The sequence below is a fragment of the Lontra canadensis genome, unplaced genomic scaffold, assembly GCF_010015895.1.
Source record: "Lontra canadensis isolate GAN:19392208 unplaced genomic scaffold, GSC_riverotter_1.0 scaffold69, whole genome shotgun sequence".
Taxonomy (NCBI): domain Eukaryota; kingdom Metazoa; phylum Chordata; class Mammalia; order Carnivora; family Mustelidae; genus Lontra; species Lontra canadensis.
Window position 1 is genome coordinate 3,591,001 of NW_022631063.1, and position 21,175 is coordinate 3,612,175.

General features: G+C 37.4%; 1 protein-coding gene across 4 annotated transcripts in view; it reads left to right on the forward strand.

Moving 5' to 3' along the window:
- Positions 1–212: 212 nt before the first annotated feature.
- The window catches only part of CSRNP3 (cysteine and serine rich nuclear protein 3), a 199,457-nt gene continuing 178,494 nt past the window's right edge, over positions 213–21,175 (forward strand). The window contains exons 1-2 of one of the 4 annotated variants that reach the window (XM_032880342.1): positions 213–293; positions 20,119–20,256. The gene's annotated coding sequence lies outside the window, so the exon portion shown is untranslated. Of the gene's footprint in view, positions 294–8,428; positions 8,467–20,118; positions 20,257–21,175 lie in introns of those variants that run through there. The other 3 variants (XM_032880343.1, XM_032880344.1, XM_032880345.1) reach the window with 3 other exon arrangements.

Consider the following 21,175-nt stretch of genomic DNA (forward strand, 5'->3'; position numbering starts at 1 on the left):
GTTTTTTTTGGTAGTTTGGAGCTATTCTTTGAAATATCTTTCATCTCTTTATTCCTCTCCCCTTCATATTCCTGTTCTCCACTCCCTTCCTCTCTCTCAGCTGCAAGGACTTGCCCTCTACGAGCCTGGGGGTGGGAGGAAACAAGGGATGGCAGCAGAGCGGGGAGCGTGAGCCGGAGAAGGCGCGGATCTGGCTTTGTTATTGGTCGGCTGCTGCCTGATGGATAGACGAGGGAGGAGTGAACTCTTCAGTCTGTTCTGACGGAGCTGAAGTACAGAAACCATATTTACAGGTAAGAGCAAAAAAGAAAAAAAAATCTTTTTCTTCAAAACAGAATGCTTCTCCGTGCCTATGGAGACAATCTTATGATACGAAAATTATTCTGAAGACATTTCCCGAAAGTGTGTCCCATTCGTGGCTTAAGGAAGCTTTGCAGTGAGCGGTTGTTTCCTCCCTGCCAAACCATTAGCTGATAAAAACACCAGAGGCATGTCTTGCCCTGGTTAACTTTCTAGGAAGTGTTCTTGAAGCAAAATTAATAGATACAATGAATCACCATGTGTCTTTTTTTTTTTTTTTTTTTTCCCCCAATTCAAGTTTGTGTGATTGAGAATGAAGGGAAAGATGACGAAAGCCCGGTAAATTCCACAGGTTCGGAGAGCATGGAGCTTTCTCTGAATATACGACATAAAATTTCATGTGGTGTCTTTTAATATGTACAATACAGTGAATGGTTTAGGAAAATAATTTTTGCAGGTTGGAGACTTTCAGTGCTGCATTAGAATGAATGATTTCGTGTGCGTTTAAGCTCTTTCATTTAACTTTCTGCTCTTGATAAATCTCATGCTAGAGTAATCGTATCATTTTATTTCGTAAATCGTAAGCTTAGGTGATGATAAAGCGACTCTATGTTTAGCAACATGCATAGGGCTGTTTTCATTTTAAAACCTCAAAAACCTGTTTGTGAAGGATTAAACATTGCTGTAAAAAATAGCATCTTAATAGGCAAATTTCATTTATCAATCAAACATATCTAGATAAGGGTTCCTTCGCAACATTTATATTGTTGGTAATATCCCTAGGGCAATAGTTTTTGTTTTTTTTTTTTTCCTAAAGAACTCAGAAGTTAAGATTTTACTTCACCAGTTGCTTGTATCTCTTAATACTGTCTTTGATTTACCCTTAGGGAAAATAGGCGAGAGTTCTAAAAATATACACTAAATGACACATTTACAGTAAAAAGAAGGAAAATAATTTTACTACAAGTCATTTACTTTTCTAGTTATTTTAATTCATAAACAGGGAGCAGTTAAGGGAGGAGGGAATCTAATTAAAATCAAGCTTCTTTTAAGAAATATTTCTACTGACCTGGGCACATTGGCAATCAATTAAGACTTGTCGATTATAATAAAAGTATTTCTCTGATGTAAATGGTATATTCAAGTATTTTAAAAATACTTCTTTTGAATAAATCACAAACTAACAGGAATGAATATGTATCATATCTATGAATTATTTTGATCTTTGCTTTTTGTTTTTGTTTGAGAAATGGGGTTTGGTTTTAAATGAGACAAATGCAAAATAGTTCTTGAAAAAATTACGAAAAGAGAAAGGGAGAAAAACTACTGAATATTTGGAAAAGATCATCTAAATGAATGGAGAACTACCTTAAATTTCCTAAACATACTAAAAATAGCTAATAATATGTTTATATGCTTGTGTCTTATTGACCCAAGCAAATACACTTGCATGGTTTATTTTGAACTATTTCTGGATTTCAAGAATCATTACACGATACTGCAATGTTGCTATGTTTCTAATTATTGATGGAATCTTCTGATCTTGGTTTTTAAAACAAAATGATGGTAGAAATTAATCTACCCCTAGATTGGAATTTAGGTGACATATAAGTCCAGAGAGTTCTCACCTCCTAAAATGTGTTAGAAAAAAATAAATCAAGGCAGTTATGTTTTTTGGAAATTATAAATTCTGAGTAAAGCTACCTCCAGGAATGAAGGGGAATTGATGAAAATTAGAGAGCAGAGTTCCACATGGTTTTAAATTATTCTGTTTCCTTGGAAACCAGCTGCTGCAGATGCATTTTGCTTTCTTTGGCTAAAAATATCATCGTTTTAATAATCGCTAAGGGAAAGGTTCTGAATAAAACCAGAGTATATTGTTGCTGCTTTTTATAATTTCCTTAATGGTTCACATATTTTGGATGAAAAGTAGATAAACCCTTTCTCAGTCAGCGTTTCCTATCATCCACTGGCAGACGTCTGCTTGAGGCGTCTGCATGAGACATCTCCATGAGATAACTATGGTAGCTTTTACTGCAGAGACTATAGGAAAAAAAGAGTGTGTGTTGGTGGGGGGCGGGGGCAGGCATGTGCACTGGAGTGGAGGCAAGAGAGGAAAAAAAAAGCATGAAAGAAAACAGTTAAGAGCTTCCTGTCCAAGTGAAGGATGAAACAAGGCAAATGAAAACCATGTAAGGCTGTTCTGTGAGATGGCAAATGCAGTATCATTTGTTTTTTCCTTTAGAGCATTTTTAAGACTCAAATATAGGTTTTTACATGTTATGTGTTTATATGTTACATATGTTCCTTTTGCATAATACTTTCCTTTTTCTTTCTGTTTGTATGGTTAGTAGTATACTGAATGAGACAATAAAATGATGAAATACATTTTAGTGCATCAGTCATCTCAATCATAGAAAGAAAAGCTTGAGATCTATGTTCAGGCTATGGATAGCAAAGATCAAATTCATATTTTGACAGATGAAGACTTTTTTAAACTTAATGTCCATACTGTTTCTATACTGTAGTTCTTTGTAATCTGATATATAAAAAATTACACAACTTAAAAACTTTAAATATTAATAACATAATGTGATCGAATTTTTAAAAGAATTATTATAAATACACTTTTTTTGTTTTGTTGGAAGGCTTTTGCTTTATTTGGAAATAAAATTTCACTCTATGTGGCTTTGCAAGATTAGAAGTAAAAAAATCACAATTGTCATATTTTACCTGAGGCAATTTCCTAAATTAGAACACATTCATTATAAATATTTTTCTCTCAGCAAATTGTTGAGAGGGAAAATCATCATAAAGCTGTTATAGCTTTCCTATTATTTTATCATAATTCAAATAAGATTCCTAACTCTTTTACCTCTCACTTCAATGTTTTTGACATATTGTTTATTTTTGTAATAATAACTTTAGTCTATTAGATTTCTTGTTAGTAATACAGCAAATAAAATACCACATGCTTAAACTATATATTAATGTATTTAATATCTAGCCAATACATTACTTAAATTAATATGGTACATCAGAACATTATTTTTCACAAAGAGGGTGATGGGAGGTGTTTAGTTTTCATCTATTAACATGAGTAAAGCCCTTCAGGGGCAACACATTCAGCTTAAAGACAGATGACCTTAAAAAGCACACTGACAACAAAGCAGATGGATGAGGAGATGGGTCGGGCAAGCTTTCCAGATAACCCTTATTGCAGGCACGATCAAAGTTTTCAAGCGCATTTCAAGTTCCTGAAAATAACGCATTGCCTAGGCTCACATGCACCTGCAGATGATTTTAAAACACAGCTTGTTAGTAGTGGCTCTTGACTGCTCCGTGGTTCTTTATTTGCTGCAAGTGGCTTGCCAGATTCGTAGATAAGTTTGCATGGGTCTCTTAAGTCTCACAAAATGTATTCAGGAAAATGAAATATTAATAGCTGCTCCTATAATATAGGTAGACAATTTTATATCTGTCATGGAAGTATGCTAGTTTGTCAAATAACATTGCATTGCCGAGAATGGAAGGGTGGGATTTAAAAGAAATGGAAGTTACACCCAGGTAAGAAAGCTTGGGTCTGGTTTCCCAATGTTCAAGTTGTGCTAGGTACTCAGGTAATTAAAACAGATGAAGAATTGCTTTAGTGTTCGTACAATGGTAGGCCATAATTCAAAAATATTATTGATCAGAAGTCAGTTTTGCCTTAGTATATGTTTAATACTTGATAATATTATATAGGGCTTATCTAGGTATGGAAGGGAGGTTGGTCTAAAGCAGCATAATTACTTTTTAATTACCATTTTGTACATCAGAAAGCAAGAACTGGATTTGATTATCAAGCTAATGATCACATTTGGATGTTTTCACATATTCAGTCAATCAGTTGGGCAGATCATTTGATTTGTCAGTCAACTATTCAGATCTGAGTTGTTATAATAGACTAAATAGTTTGACCTGAAAATTGCTAAATGTGTATACTCTGAGAATACAGACTTAACATAACCTTCCAAGCATTTAATTCAAGATTATGATGACCTTGATTAATGTCAATAGTAATTCTAAGAATAACAGTCTAACAAAAAAAAAAACACTTGAAAGGAGCTCAACTTTGCCATTCTTTTTAATCTTATGGCTAAGAAGTGAATAGAAACTATGTGATTTATTTCCAAAGACTTCCTACTTTAGTGAGATCAAGAGCCTAACACAAGGGCTCTTGAGTGGCTCAGTTGGTTAAATGTCTGCTTTAGGTTCAGGTCATGATCCCAGATTCTGGGATCGAGCCCCACATGGGGCTCTCAGCTCTGAGGGGAGACTGCCTCTCCCTCTTCCCCTGCAGCATCCCCTGCTTATGTGCACGCTCTCTCTCTCTCTCAAATAAATAAAATAAAATCTTTATAAAAACAGAGCTTAACACAATAACTTCTAATTCAACAACAAATTGTGGTATACACATCTTAATATTTCTCCTGACTCGCATTGCACATTTGTACAAAAACCAACCACCACACACAAGTAGTTCTTCTGTGAATTTTTGTATCTTTAAAGAATATTGACTATAAAACCCTTTGGCAAATACTCATTTTATTTTCATGCATTCCCTTTGAATATTTTAGTCTTCTGTTACCCTAGAAACATGGGACTGGCCTGTAGAGATGGTTTCTTCCTGGATTGCTTGTTTTACCTATGAAGAAAGAAGGCACAGAGAGGGATTTCCACAGTGATATTTTAGTAAGAAACTGAGCATTTGCTTATGCAAAATAACAACAGCCAAACACTATGTGTTTGTATTAAATATTGGATATAATGCATTAAATACTGGATGCAAGAAAAGCATTCAGTTTAGGAGGACTTTGGAAGAAGGCGAAAAAGCATGTTGTGGCCAGATGGTCCACAAAGCATAACAGCACAGGAATTTTAGAGTTACATGGAACTCTCCACTTTAGACCTGCCCTGGTATCCTTTTACTGATCTCTTTGACTTACTGTCACAGTCTCCTTGACTTTTTGTGAGCTTGCTGTCATGGTAAAAAATACATTTTAGTTTTGTTCTCTAGTAAGGGTTGATACAGTTAGCTGCTGTCATGTTGTGAATGTATCACAATATATTTAATAAATGAAACAAATAATTTCCCAAACAGGACTCCTGAATGCATTTACAAAGATTTCCTTTTCTCTCCCAGGTTGGGCTAGCCACAGAAAATCAATATCTGTCATCAGTCATTACCCAGGTAATACTGGTTGTGATGCTGTCAGCATATTAAGCCAGAAAGACTCTAGAAAAGGTTTTTGAACATTATTTTAAAAATTCTTTTTTTTTTTTCTTTTTCGAAATTCCTTTCTGGTAGCTCATAAAACTCATCCTTAAAGTTTTGAGATTCTTTGCCTCCTGTTTTACCTAAATTAGTAAGCGTCCCACGTAGACTCTCCTATGCACACAATGAAGTCCTCTAGGGCTCAGTGTCAGATGGGAAACTGAGCCTGGGCACTCCCCTTTTCAGTTTCTATATTCAGGGATCTCCACAGTACTTCTGGACAGAGTCAATGAAAACAACCCAGAACTGCCTCGGGCTTGTCCCGCACTTTCTACCAAGGCTTCTTGATGTGGTTTGACAGCCACTTTTTTGACCTCTTCATAAATTTTTATTCAGCTATCTTAACTATAATTCTTGGTGGCAGGGGTGTCCTTTGTCTCTATCAACAACATCTAATATAATGCCTGATACACGTCCTACGTGCCAAATTGTTTTGCTAAGGGAATAATTGTGTCAGATAGTCCTCTTACCCTTGTCTTATACCCTCCCAGTGACACCCATTCCATTCTGAGATAGTACCCTCCTTCCACGGGCTTCTCTGTTAAGGCTTTTCAATCTAACAATGTCCATGCCATGTAAATGTTAAGCCATGCAAAATTACGTATTGCAGAAATATTATTGTGCAAATTCCATTTGAGCTCACCTATCCTCACAAGGGATCTCCTCTGCATGCATTCTGCATCTCATAACTCCCTGTTCTATGCTGCTTCATTATCTATTACTCTGTTTTTGACACACACACACACACACCCCATCATCATAGAGTAAGTGAATGGATTCATTGTAAATTAACATAGTTAATTATAATTTTTGCATTAACATGTAATAAATATTAAATCATATTTGTATAAGAAAATGTAGTAATATGTATTTTAATTAATTTATTTTTTTAAATAAACATATAATGTATTTTTATCCCCAGGGGTACAGGTCTGTGAATCGCCAGGTTTACACATTTCACAGCACTCACCATAGCATATACCCTCCCCAATGTTCATATCCCCACCACCCTCTCCCGTCCCCCCTCCCCCCAGCAACCCTTAGTCTGTTTTTTGAGATTGAGTCTTTTTTTTTTTTTTAAAGATTTATTTATTTATTTGACAGACAGAGATCACAAGTAGGCAGAGAAGCAGGCAGAGAGAGAGGGGGAAGCAGGCTCTCTGCTGAGCAGAGAGCCCGATGTGGGGCTCGATCCCAGGACCCTGGGACCATGACCTGAGCTGAAGGCAGAGGCTTTAACCCACTGAGCCACCCAGGCACCCCGAGATTGAGTCTTTTATGGTTTTTCTCCCTCCCAATCCCATCTTCTTTCATTTTTTCTTTTCCTACCCCCCAACCCACCCACACTGCATCTCCACTTCCTCATATCAGGGAGATCATATGATAGTTGTCTTTCTCCGATTGACTTATTTCGCTAAGCAGAATACCCTCTAGTTCCATCCACGTCATCGCAAATGGCAAGATTTCATTTCTTTTGATGGCTGCATAGTATTCCATTGTGTATATATACCACATCTTCTTTATCCATTCATCTGTTGATGGACATCTAGGTTCTTTCCATAGTTTGGCTATTGTGGACATTGCTGCTATAAACATTCGGGTGCATGTGCCCCTTCGGAGCACCACTGTAGTAATATGTATTTTACCAATCTCTGATTGTTCTCATACATATACTCTTATTCAAGTATTCTTCACTCTCTTGAATTGTTCAGCAACAAGTTGATTAAAATAAGAATTGTTCACCAGTATTTTTCTTCTGCTCTGGGCCCTCACTCTGCCATTTATATTATGTTCTGGTGAACAAGTCTAAGCCATAATGTTTGGCAAGTGACAATGCTGAATCAACCTCAAAGAAATCAAAGTTGCATGCTGAGAGTTTATATATCCATTTTGCTGGAGTTTAATATGTCTCAAGGTAAAGGTAGGCAGATAATATAACACCAGTGGAAGTCCCACAGTCTACCACAGCCAGGTAGAACTGACCAAAAAGAAAAAAAAAAAGAATGTTATGCCTTGATGTGATGTCTGGGAGTTTCAAGAGAAAGATTGATTCCTAATATAACATTACTGTTCTCATTTATGTGGGAACTGTACCGTGGTATACATATATCCCCTTAAATGAATAATTTAGTCAGCCAGTCAGCGTGCCTTCTTCTAGAAATGCATACATTGAGCTAACGGGGTATTTTAACTTTGGCTGGCCCATTAGTTTTTTAGGTGGTATAGTGTAATAATTGATGGGATGCATATTGGACTTTGCCATCAGGTGACTGTCATTCAGCTCTTAGTCATGCCATCTTACTGCCTCTGTAAATTTGGGAAAGTGACTTAAGTTATCTGAGCCTCTGCTGCCCTTTCTGTAAAATTTGGTTATCAACTTGGGTGATACTGTAAAGACTGATAGATATATGTTGAACACTTTTCACCACAGAATGTGGAACATAATACAGAATTGTGTGTAATTTTTGTTATTGTTAGTCATCCTTTTCTGTTTATAAGCTAAGAATTGGAAACTAGGAATGGAAGAATGGAGCCAAACAATACCCAGGGCTTTTAATGACCTCCGAAGTATTATTCTTCATTAATGTATCAAAAGCCCATAAAATTCCTTTTTTCCATTTTATTTTATTTTATTTCTTTTCAGTGTACCCAAATTCAGTGTTTATGCACCACACCCAGTGCTCCATGCAATACGTGCCCTCCATAAGACCCACCACCAGGCTCACCCAAACCCCCTGTTAGTTTTTTAGAGTCCACAGTCTCTCATGGTTTGTCTCCCCCTCCAATTTCCCCCATCTCACTTCTCTCCATCTCCCAATGTCCTCCGTGTTATTCCTTATGCTCCACAAGTAAGTGAAGCCATATGATAATTGACTCTCTCTGCTTGACTTATTTCACTTAGCATAATCTCCTCCAGTCCCATCCATGTTGATACAAAAGTGGTATTCATCCTTTCCGATGGAGGCATAATACTCCATTGTATATATGGACCATATCTTCTTTATCCATACGTCCATTGAAGGGCATCTTGGTTCTTTGCACAGTTTGGCGACTGTGGCCATTGCTGCTATAAACATTGGGGTACAGATGGCCCATCTTTTCACTACATCTGTATCTTTGGGGTAAATACCTAGTAGTGCAATTGAAGGGTCATATTGTAGCTCTATTTTTAATTTTTTGAGGAATCTCCACACTGTTTTCCAAAGTGGTTGCACCAACTTGCATTCCCACCAACAATGTAAGAGGGTTCCCCTTTCTCCATATCCTCTCCCAACACATGTTGTTTATTGTCTTGTTAATTTTGGCCTTTCTAACTGATGTAAGGTGGTATCTCAATGTGGTTTTGATTTGAATCTCCCTGATTGCTAATGATTATGAACATTTTTTCATGTGTCTTTTAACCATTTGTATGTCTTCTTTGGAGAAGTGTCTGTTTATGTCTTCTGCCCATTTTTTGATGTGATTATCTGAAAAACCCATAAAATTCTTAATTTTTGGGTGCCTGGGTAGCTCAGTTAGTTAAGTGGCTGACTTCAGCTCAGTTCGTGAGCTCAGGATCCTGGGATCGAGTCCCACATCAGGCTCCCTTCTCAGCAGGGAGCCTGCTTCTCCCTCTCCCTCTACCTACTGCCCTACCTACTTGTCCTCTCTATCTCTCTGTCAAATAAATAAATAAAATCTTTTTAAAAATTCTTCTTCATTTTAAAAAAATTTTTATTAACATATAATGTATTATTTGCTTCAGGGGTATAGGTCTGTGAATCATCAGGCTTACACAATTCACGACACTCACCATGGCACATACCCTCTCCAATGTCCATAACCCAGCCAGCCTATCCCTTCCCCCTCACCCTCCAGCAACCCTCACTTTGTTTCCTGAGATCAAGAGTCTCTTATGGTTTTTCTCCCTCCCTAGTCCCTTCTTGTTACATTTTTTCCCCTCCCTACCTCCCACGACCCCCCACCCTGCTTCTCAAATTCCTATCAGAGATATCATATGATAATTGTCTTTCTCTGATTGACTTACTTCCTTTAGCATAATACCCTCTAGTTCCATCCATGTTGTTGCAAGTGGCAAGATTTTTTTTTGATGGCTTCATAGTATTGCATTGTTTTATATATATCTATATATATATATAGATAGATAGATATATAAATTCTTTTCCCATATATAAACACATCTTCTTTATCCATTGGACATCTAGGTTCTTTCTATAGTTTGGCTATTGTGGACATTGCTGCTATAAACATTCGGGTACATGTGCCCCTTCGGGTCACTACATTTGTATATTTAGGGTAAATACCCAGTAGTGCGATTGCTGGGTTGTAGGGAAACTCTATTTTCAACTTTTTGAGGAACCTTCATACTGTTTTCCAGAGTGGTTGCACCACCTTGTATTCCCACCAACAATGTAGGAGGGTTCCCCTTTCTCTGCATCCTCACCAACACATGTCATTTCCTGATTGATTTATGTTAGCTATTCTGAATGGTGTGAGGTGATGTCTCACCGTGGTTTTGATTTGCATTTCCCTGATGCTGAGTGATGTTGAGCACTTTTTCATTTGGCCATTTGAACATCTTCTTTGCAAAAATGTCTGTTCATCTCTTTTGCCCATTTCTTGATTGGATTATTTGTTCTTTGGGTTTTGAGTTTGATAAGTTCTTTACAGATTTTGGATACTAGCCCTTTATCTGATAGACCATTTGCAAATATCTTATCCCATTATGTCAGTTGTCTTTTGGTTTTGTTGACGGTTTCCTTTGCTGTGCAAAAGCTTGTGATTTTTTTTTTTTTAAGATTTTATTTATTTAACAGACAGAGATCACAAGTAGGCAGAGAGGCAGGCAGAGAGAGGAGCAGAGAGCCCAATGCAGGGCTTGATTCTAGGACCCTGGGATCATGACCTGAGCCGAAGGCAGAGGCTTTAACCCACTGAGCCACCCAGGCGCCCCCAAAAGCTTGTGATCTTGATGAAGTCCCGATAGTTCATTTTTGCCCTTGCTTCCCTTGTCTTTGGTGATGTTTCTAGGAAGAAGTTGCTGTGGCTGAGGTGGAAAAGGTTGCTACCTGTGTTATTCTCAAGGATTCTGATGGATTCTTGTCTCACATTGGGGTCTTTCATCCATTTTGAGTCCATTTTTGTGTGTGTATAAGGAAGTGGTCAAGTTTCATTCTTCTACATGTGACTATCCAATTTTCCCAACACCATTTGTTGAAGACACTGTCTTTGTTCTGTTGAACATTCTATCTTGCTTTGTCAAAGGTTAGTTGACCATAGAGTTGAGAGTCCATTTCTGGGCTCTCTATTCTGTTCCATTGATCTATGTGTCTGTTTTTGGCCAGTGCCATACTGTTCATGATTGCAGCTTTGTAATAGAGCCTAAGGTCTGGAATTGTGATGCTGCCAACTTTGGTTTTCTTTTTCAACATACCTCTGGCTATTCAGGGTCTTTTCTGGTTCTATGTAAATTTTAGGATTATTTGTTCCATTTCTTTGAAAAACATTGATGATATTTTGATAGGGTTGCTTTAAATGTATAGATTGCTTTAGGTAGCATAGACATTTTCACAATATTTGTTCTTCCAATCCATGAGCATGGAACATTTTTGCATTTCTTTGTGTCTTCCTCAATTTCTTTCATGAGCACTTCATAGTTTTCTGAGTACAGATTCTTTGCTTCCTCGGTTAGGTTTGTTCCTAGGTATCTTTTGGTTTTGGGTGGAATTGTAAATGGAATCGACTCCTTAATTTCTCTTTCTTCTGTCTTGCTGTTGGTATATAGAAATGCAACTGATTTCTGTGCATTGATTTTATATCCTGATGCTTTATTGAATTCCTGTATGAGTTCTAGCAGTTTTGGAGTGGAGTCTTTTGGGTTTTCCACATACAGTATGTCATCTGCAAAGAGTGAGAGATTGACTACTTCTTTGCTGATTTGGATGCCTTTTATTTCTTTTTGTTGTCTGATTGTTGAGGCTAGGACTTTTAGTACTATGTTGAATAGCAGTGGTGATGGTGGACAGCCCTACTGTGTTCCTGACTTTAGGGGAAAAGTTCTCAGTTTTTCGCCATTGAGAATGATATTCGCTGTGGGATTTTCATACATGGCTTTAATGATATGGGTATATGCCCTCTATCTCTACACTGTGAAGAGTTTTGATCAAGAAAGTGTGGTATACTTTGTCAGATGCTTTTTCAGCATCTATTGAGTGTATCATATGGTTCTTGTACTTTCTTTTATTAATGTATTTTATCACATTGATTGATTTGTGGATGTTGGACCAAACGTGCAGCCCAGAAATAAATCCCACTTGGTCGTGGTGAATAATCTTTTTAATGTACTGTTGGATCCTACTTGGTAGTGTTTTGGTGAGAATTTTTGCATCCGTGTTCATCAAGAATATTGGTCTGTAATTCTCCTTTTTGGTGGGGTCTTTGTCTGGTTTTGGGATCAAGGTAATGCTGGCCTCATAAAATGAGTTTGGAAGTTTTCCTTCCATTTCTATTTTTTGGAACAGTTTTAGGAGACTAGGTATTAATTCTTCTTTAAGTTTGTAGAATTCTCTTCGGAAGCCGTCTGGCTGTGAGGTCTTGTTTGTTGGGAGATTTTTGATGACTGCTTTAATCTCCTTACTGGTTATGGGTCTGTTCAGGTTTTCTATTTCTTCCTGGTTCAGTTTTGGTTGTTTATATGTCTCTAAGAATGCATCCATTTCTTCCATATTGTCAAATTTGCTGCTGTGTAGTTGCTCATAACATGTTCTTATAATTGTATTTCTGTGGCATTGGTTTTGATTTCTCCTGTTTCATTCATGATTTTATTAATATTGGTCCTTTCTCTTTTCTTTTTGATAAGTCTGGCCAGGGGTTTATCAATCTTAATTCTTTCAAAGAACCACCTCCTGATTTCATTGATGTGTTCTACTGTTCTTTTGGTTTTTATTTCATTGATTTCTTCTCTGATCTTTATTATTTCTCCTCTCTTGCTGGGTTTAGGCTTTTTTTGCTGTTCTTGCTCCAGCTCTTTTAGGTGTAGGGTTAGGTTGTATACTTGAGACCTTTCTTGTTTCTTTTTTTTTCCCCCTAAGATTCATCCATTTATTTCAGAGAGAGGGAGAGAGAGAGAGAGAGAGAGAGAGAACACAGGGAAGAGGGGTAGAGGGATTGGAGGAGAGAATCTTAAGCAGACTTCACTGAGGGTGAAGTCCGACACAAGGCTTGATCTCACGATCCTGAGATACGACCTGAGCCAAAACTAAGAGCTGTACACTTAACTGACTGAGCAACCTAGGCACCCTGAGACCTTTCTTGTTTCTTGAGAAAGGCTTGTATTGCTATGTACTTTCCTCTTAGGATTGCCTTTGCTGTGTCTCAAAGATTTTGAACAGTTTTGTTTTCATTCCATTTGTATCCATGGATTTTTTAAAACTCTTCTTTAATTTCCTGGTTGACCCATTCATCCTTTAGTAGGACCTCCATGTATTTGAGTTCTTTCCAATTTTCTTCTTGTGGTTGAGTTCTAGTTTCAAAGCATTGTGGTCTGAAAATATGCAATGAATGATCCCAGTCTTTTGGTATACTGGTTGAGACCTGATTTGTGACCCAGGATGTGATCTATTCTGGAGAATGTTCCATGTGCACTAGAGAAGAATGTGTCTTCTGTTGCTTTGTGATGGAGTGTTCTGAATATATCTGTGATGTCCATCTGGTCCAGCGTGTCATTTACAGCCTTTATTTCCGTGTTGATCTTTTGCTTAGATAATCTGTCCATTTCAGTGAGGGGGGTGTTAAAGTTCCCTACTTTATTATTATATTATTGTTGATGTGTTTCTTTGATTTTGTTATTAATTGGTTTATATAATTGGCTGCTCCCATGTTAGGGGCATAGATATTTAAAATTGTTAAATCTTCTTGTTGGACAGACCCTTTAAGTTTGATATAGTTTCTTTCCTCATCTCTTATTATAGTCTTTGTCTTAAAATCTAATTTATCTGATATAAGGATTGCCACCCCAGCTTTCTTTTGATGTCTATTTGCATGGTAAATTGTTTTCCACCCCCTCACTTTAAATCTGGAGGTGTTTTTGGGTCTAAAATGAATTTCTTGCAGACAGCATATTGATTTTTTTTTTCCCCCCATTCTGATACCCTTTGTCTTTTGATTGGGGCTTTTGCTCATTTACATTCAGGGTAACTATTGAAAGCTATGAATTTATTGCCATTTTATTGCCTGTAAGATGACTGTTGTTGTATATGTTTCTGTTCCTTTCTGGTCTGTTACTTTTAGGCTCTCTTTGCTTAGAGGACCCTTTTCAATATTTCCTGTAGGGCTGGTTTGGTGTTTGCAAATTATTTTAGTTTTTGTTTGTCCTGGAAGCTTTTTATCTCCCCTTCTATTTTCAATGACAGCCTAGCTGGATATAATATTCTTGGCTGCACATTTTTCTCATTTATTATTCTGAATATATCATGCCAGTCCTTTCTGGCCTGCCAGGTCTTTGTGGATAGGTCTGCTGCCAAACTAATATTTCTACCATCACATGTTACAGAGCTCTTGTCCTGAGCTGCTTTCAGGATTTTCTCTTTATCACTGAGACTTGTAAGTTTTACTATTAGATGACAGGGTGTTGACCTATTTTTACTGATTTTGAGCGGGGCTCTTTGTGTCTTCTGGATTTTGATGCTTGTTCACTTCACCAAATTAGGGAAATTCTGTGCTATAATTTGCTCCAATATGCCTTCTGCCTCTCTCTCTTTTTTCTTCCTCTCGGATCGAATTATTCTAATATTGTTTCATCTTATGGTATCACTTAGCTTTTGAATTCTTCCCTCATGGCCCAGTAGTTGTTTATCTCATTTTCTAAGCTTCTTTATTCTTCATCATTTGGTCTTCTATATCACCAATTCTCTCTTCTACCTCATTTCCAGGCAGTAAGAGCCTTCATTTTTTTATTGTACCTCATTAAGAGCTTTTTTAAAAATTTCAACTTGGTTAGATTTTAATTCTTTTATTTCTCCAGAAAGGGATTTTATCTCTCCAGAAAGGGATTCTCTAGTATCCTCCATGCTTTTTTTTGAGCCCAGGTAGCACCTTGATAATCATTATTCTGAACTCTAGATCTGACAGCTTACTAATGTCCATATTGATTAGGCTCCTAGCTATCGGTAGTGCCTCTTGTTCTTTTTTGTGTGTGTGTGGTGAGTTTTTCTGCCTTGTCATTTTTATCCAGATAAGAATAGATGAATGAGAGAACAAAATATTAAAAGGGTAGCAACAACCCCAGAAAAAATATACACTAACCAAATCGGAAGAGACCCGAAATCAGGGGGTGCAGAAGAAAGAAAGGAGGGGGGAAAATTATATATATGTATTTGACTGGTGAAAAGAACAGCCACACACTTGATTTTGGGTGTATTTTTGTCTGTTAGAAGAAACTGCCTTCCAAAATTTTAAAGAGAAAAACATTTATATATACATATGGGTGAACATGACAAAGGGATGAAATAGGATTGTAAAATGACAATTAAAAAAGATTCTAAAAAGGGAATTGATAAGATAAGAAGTTGGTTGAAAAAGGAAAAAAAAAGAGGAAAGAATGTGATTAGGCTGGAATGTAGAACAAAGCCATGTGCTAGATTTAGGGTATATTTTGATCTGTTAGAAGAAACTGTATCCCAAAGTTTTAAAGAAAGAAAAATCTATATGTATACAAAAAATAAGGCTAAATACAATGAAGGGATAGAATAGGAGTATAACAATGAAAGTTAAAGATTTTTAAAAAGGTATTGATAAGCTAAAGTAGTTAAAAACATTTTAAATAGGAAAGAGAAAAATTAATAGAATAAGAAAAAAATCAAATTAAAAATATTTAATGTTGAAAGACTAAAGAATCATGGGGGGAAAAGCCATGAATTCTATATGCTGTCCCCTGTAGCTCTGAAGTTTTGTAGTTCTCGTAGATCAGTGAACTTGGTCTTGCCGGGATGTTCTTGCTGATCTTCTGCAGGAGGGGACTGTGGCAGTGATTCTCAAATGTCTTTGCCAGAGGCAGAATTGTACCGTCCTTGCCAGGGGCCAGACTAAGTAATCTGCTTGGCTTTGCTCTTGGGAGCTTTTGTTCCTGAATGCTACATATAGCTTTGGAGGACAGGAAAGAAAATGGTGGCCTCCCAATCTCTGGCCGGGAGGAGCCGAGAACTTGGGACCCTACTCCTCAGAGTGCCCTCAGAGAAAAGCAGTCAATCTCTCCTGTCTCCCTGGTCTCCGGCTGCGCTCTGAGCTCACCCGGCCTGTGACTGAGTGTTTCTATCTCAGGCACATGGCCCCGTTTGGAGTCTCCAAACCTAGCAGATTCCTGCAGCATGCTCCTGTACCGTTCCTCCCAGAGAAGGAAGGAGGGGGTCTCCCAGTATCTACAGTTTGTAGGGTCTCTGCTCGAAGAGCATTGGCCCAACTGTGCCGCAGATCACAGTTTAAGGTAATCCCGAGCTGAGAGCTCACTCCTTGGCTCCATCTCCGTAGCCAGCTTCTCTGCTCTGATACCTGGCAACTCTGCCACACTCGGGCACCCCCAGTCTTTCTGTGACCCCATGGGACCTGAGACCACACTGTCCCTGCAAGGGCTCTACCCTCCACTTAACCTCTGGAGCGACATCCCTCAGTGGAGCAGACTTCTAAAAGTTTGGAATTTGTGCTCTGCTACTCTACCTCTTACCAGGAGCCGGCCCCTCCCCCTGTGGTCTGTCTTCCCATATATCACTTCAGATTTACTTATCTGCATGTCTTACCTTCCAGAAATTGGTTGCTTTTCTGTTCCTAGAATTGCTGTTCTTTTCTTTGATCTCCTGTTGAGTTTGTAGGTACTCAGAATGGTTTGATAAATAACTAGCTGAACTCCTGGGACCCAGTGATATTTACGTCTCCTACTTCTCCACCATCTTGCTCCTCCTCCCATAAAATTCTTGATTGGCAAGTTTTTCTACTCTTCCACATTAACTGCCATGAGATCATTGGACATCAGCTAATTAAGTTAGTATCGTATGAGATAGTATTTTTCCTTGTTTTCATAATGGTGAAAACAAATCCTAGAATCATTAATGGATAACAGTGGTAAGACTTTCAAAATAATAAACTGGTAAAGCATTTTTCAAAGTTCTGAGAAATGTTATTGAATATTCCATGAAAAAAATATTCTATGCTTATAGGGTGCCTGGGTGGCTCACTGGTTAAGTATCTGCCTTTGGCTCCAGTCATGATTCCAGTGTTCTGGAATCAAGCCCTGCACCAGGCTCCCTGCTCAGCATGAAGCTTGCTTCTCCCTCTCCCACTCGCCCTTCTTGTGTTCCCTCTCTCACTTTCTCTCTCTGTCAAATAAAGAAATAAAATCTTAAAAAAAAAATTGCTATGCTTAAATAAGTTTGCAAGAATCTTGACCAAATTTAAACAATACCAACTTCTGTATAGCCTTTATTAGGCTAATACACAATGAGATTCTTCAAAAAGGGTATATAGTATTAAGAATTTTCAACTTATTTGATCATAGACTCCCTTTCTAACACAAAACTTCAATCATTAAAATTTTATAGATCAAGTTTTGTATATGCTACATTAATCATTTTTAAGACAGATGTATACCTATAATCTCCCAAAGAATCTCTAACTCCAAGGTCGAAACATGTTTTAATAATTTTTTCAATATGAAAATAGTTCCCATGTTTCCAAAATAAAAACATTTCCAAAATTACTCCATGAATTGCATATTCTTCATAAGAGTAATATATACAAATTTAAATTTCTCTTTTTTCCCCCATGGTTTGTTTTTAAATTTCTACAAAGTGGCATGTGCACTTATGTTTCAAAATATTTGCTGTCACAAAGGAGCCTTATGTCCAAAATACATAAGTTACATATATTCTAAGCTTCATATTGCCCAATGATAATAAAGCAACAATAATACTCATTTCAGAGTCAATTTATAAGTGCAAATGAGATAGCACATTCACAGAATTTAGTTTCTGGTACCAAGTAAGGACTCAGCCACATTATTATGATCCATCTTTTTTTAGAAGAAAAGCAATTTATTAATTAAGAAAAAGTAGAACATAATGGACAGTATGAAGGAATCCCAATGAATTCAATTTAAATTCTAAAGAGGCACTTGGATGTAAAAGTGTTTATGACCTATTTCTTCTCTAAACGTAATGTAAAAATATCAAAAATCCCAAGCCAGAGTGTGCTCCTAATAGCTATAATAAAATGTCTCTAAACACAAACTTAATATATCCTTTATTGAGAAAAAATATGTTAAGTAACTTAGATAAATGCACACAATACAAACACACAGAAACCCAATAAGGAGGGAAAGAATGCACGTGGGAAAAAATAGTTCTAACTCACAAATATGCAGAGAAAACCAATTTTGAGCAGTAAGATACCATCAATAGTCAAGAAAGTGGTGATTAAAAGGATGATTCCAAGTGCCAAAATGCTTGGATTCGAATGCCTCCTCTAAAGACTAATTAACTCTATAACCTTTGCCTAGTCACCTTTCTTATGCTTTGTTTTTTCTTTGGAAAATGTCCTTAATAATGCCTACTTCATATATGCACGATGAAGATTAAATGAGATGATGATATACTAGTTTTTTATTACTATATAACAAAATTACCACAAATGTAGCAACTTAAAACAGTGCCCATTTATTAGCATATAGGTCAGAAGTCCTGCACTGTGTGGCTAAGTTCCTTGGTCAGGATCTCACAAGGTGGAAACCAAGGTGTCTGTTTGGCTGAGTTCTTGTCTGGTAATTCTGTGGAGGAAAAATCTACCTCCCAGCTCATCCTTTTTGCCAGAATTCAGCTCCTCATGGTTGTAGACTGGGGCCCCTGTATCCTGCTTGCTGGGCTGGAGCTGCTCTCAGAGCTCCTAGAGTCTGCACACGTGCCATGTCATAGCACCCCTTCCCTCTTCAAAGTCAGCTACAGAGAATCTTACTTTAAATCCATAATCTCACCCTTAATTTCTTACCTCTAGATTTAAAGTGTTCATGTGATTAGGTCAGGCCCACCTAGATCATCTCTTATCAGGTCTCTGATACAGGACTCTAAGTATATATGCAAAATCCCTTTGCCTTGTGATGTGAACATAATTATAGGACTGATATCTCACCATATTTGCAATCCTAGAGGTATACAAGGCATGCACACTAGGGGATAGGGATGCCATTTTAGAATCCAGTCTAATATATATGTGAGATGCTAGAACAGTGCTGGCATATAGTAAATACTATATGTGTGTAGCCCTTGTTCTTATGGAGTATCTGAAATACTCACAGATATTTTATTTTATTTTATTTTTTATTTTTTTAAACATTTATTTATTAGAGAGAGAGGGAAAGCATGAGCAGGGGAAGGGGCAGAGGGAGAGAATATCCAAGCAGACTTCCACTGAGTGTGGAGCCTAACATGGAGCCTGACATAGGGCTCAGTTCCATGACCCATGATATCAGGACCCTAGCTGAAACCAAGAGTCAGATGCTTAACCAACTGAGCAACTCAGGCACCCCAAAACTCACAGATATTTAAAAAAAATAGTATTGTCATAGTCATGGCAAGGGTATGGTAAAATGATATACCAATGTACCATAAAAGAAACAAATTGGTAGAATGCTTCTGCCAGGTAATTTGATAATGTATATTGAATGCCCAGTACTTCTACTTCTAGGGCTTTATTCTAAAGATATAATCAGAGGTATACACAAAGGTATGCAAAAGAAAAGTTAATTATACTTGATTTATAATAATAAACACTTAAAGAGAAACTAAACATCTCCCTTTAGAGTTTTAGTTAAATATTATAGCATAGCTATTCAATGAAATGTTATGTAGCCTTAAGCACGAAAGTATAAATCAAATAAAACAAACATATAGTTTTTGAAAAATACTGAATGAGAAGGAAACTCATGACAGAAGTGGAGAAATTATAGGTTAAAATTGCATAAGCAATATTAATCAACTCATGCTTTTCCCTAGAATGTTAGGTAGCCTTTTAGCAAAGCCAAGTTCACTTGACAAGGGAGGGAACAGACCCTGACGCGACAGCTGTATGTACTAGGTTCCTAGAGACTTCTTATGGAGTTTCAGCATCCTTCCTAAAGTTTGAGGTAAGTTTTTGGCTAGACAGGGTTACTTGACAAGGAAGAGAACGTACTCAGATGTCTGTTTCGCTGTGTCCATCAATCAGAACAACATGGGTTGTAAAACCAAAAAAAAAAAAAAGAAAGAAAGAAAGCAAAGAACAACATGGGCATCCTCAGAAAAAGACTGCATCATCTCTCTCTCTCTTTTTTTTTTTTTGGTGTCCTGTTGACATTCAATGCCTCGAAATGCAAATAGTGTGGTTTGGTCGCTCATTCCTAATGTATAGCCCTGTTTTATATTAAAGTGGCTAAATTACAGTCTCAGTCAAGATTTTAGAGAATGGTTTCTGTTTTGTTTCAGCTATAATGTAAGATTCTGCAATACGTAATAAAACATACCAATGGAGGAGGTAGACGTGAACGGTTTTGAGGAGAGCACTGTAGTGCTCATTCTACCACATTCTACCACTATACCACAGCCATTAGCCCCGCTTCACAGGTGAGAAAACATCGGCTCTGAGAAATTAAGTGACTTGCTGAAAAACTCCTATTTACAAAATGGTGAAACCAAATTTTTAAGCAACTGGCTTCCATCTTTTCATCATCCATGATTCCTAATGGTTCTTGGGACTCTATTTTTTTTTTTAAAGATTTTATTTATTTATCTGGCAGACAGAGATCACAAGTAGGCAGAGAGGCAGGCAGAGAGAGAGAGAGGAGGAAGCAGGCTCCCTGCTGAGCAGAGAGCTCGATGCGGGACTCGATCCCAGGACCCTGAGATCATGACCTGAGCCGAAGGCAGAGGCTTTAACCCACTGAGCCACCCAGGTGCCCCTGGGACTCTATTTTTTAAGATAGCTTTTGGAAATGTTAACGATTAGCCTAGTTTAAATCTTCTGCAGTACGTATCACTGCTTTACTGTACCTGAAGGCCAATTAGTGGTGACAGTAGCAACACAGATTGCTTTTTTCTCCTAAGCTTTTTCCAGCGCTGGCCTCTCAGATGTTCAATTTCAAAGTAACAGATGTGTTTTTAATTGGAGATCAAGATTATCACCACGAATTCAGATTAAAGAAATTCTTCCCAGTTCCCTATCAGCCCAACGAACGGCTCCATAATCTTTGGAACTAGCATTTCTCCAGACTCTATAGCCCATGGAGTTTCTACTACCTCCTGCTCTCTGCAGTTAAATCCTTGATAAGAATCAATGCCCGGATCTCTCAAGTCACTTAATTGTCCATTTCTCTTTTGGGGATTGCTTTCTATTCTTCTCAGACTCTTGTCCTTTGCCCTACTTTCCCTCCATATTCCCAGGACCTTCCATTCATTTTTATTCACCTTTATTATGTCTCCATCTCTAGCCCCAGCAACCTATCCCACTCTTGTTCTAGTACTTGTCAATTAACCTCACTAATCA